Source organism: Seriola lalandi, unplaced genomic scaffold (genome assembly GCF_002814215.2).
Source record: "Seriola lalandi dorsalis isolate HSWRI2012SDOR001 ecotype SW California unplaced genomic scaffold, Sedor1 jcf7180002044573, whole genome shotgun sequence".
NCBI lineage: Eukaryota > Metazoa > Chordata > Actinopteri > Carangiformes > Carangidae > Seriola > Seriola lalandi.
The window spans coordinates 52-540 of record NW_019515141.1 but is presented as its reverse complement, the minus strand read 5'-3'; the positions used below and the strand labels follow the sequence as shown (position 1 = coordinate 540).

General features: G+C 40.9%; 1 non-coding gene across 1 annotated transcript; it reads right to left on the bottom strand.

Moving 5' to 3' along the window:
- Positions 1–140: 140 nt before the first annotated feature.
- On the bottom strand, positions 141–212 carry trnap-ugg (transfer RNA proline (anticodon UGG)). Its single transcript has one exon. It is a non-coding gene; the product is annotated as a tRNA-Pro (tRNA).
- Positions 213–489: the final 277 nt, after the last annotated feature.

Below are 489 nucleotides of genomic sequence, written 5' to 3'. Positions count from 1 at the left end.
GCATGTAGGGGGCCAATACCAGTTTGTGTTGTCTATGCCAGTTTGTAGCATCAAGAAAGCAGATACCAGGTACTGCTGCTTTGATACACTGTATTTACAGACATTCCTTCTTATGTTTATGTCATACTGTTCAAGATAATGGGCTCGTCCGGGATTTGAACCCGGGACCTCTCGCACCCAAAGCGAGAATCATACCCCTAGACCAACGAGCCACTTATGATTCAACTTTAGCCATTACTGAGTGCAGTCATCATTCTCTCTTCAGAGAATGATGGTGAGCATTCAGTAGTATGATCTGGACAGAGTGTATGTACCTGGTTAGACGAACAGAAGTTAATGGATGCAGGGCTTAAAGTAAAAAAAAAATCCTGAGCCTGAAATGTTGTTTTGTTTTTGTGCAGAATGTACAGATTCACTTCTCTTTAACAGCATGCGCTTTTCACCATTTATTTAAAAAATACTATATGTCAACAGTAACAGTGCAACAGC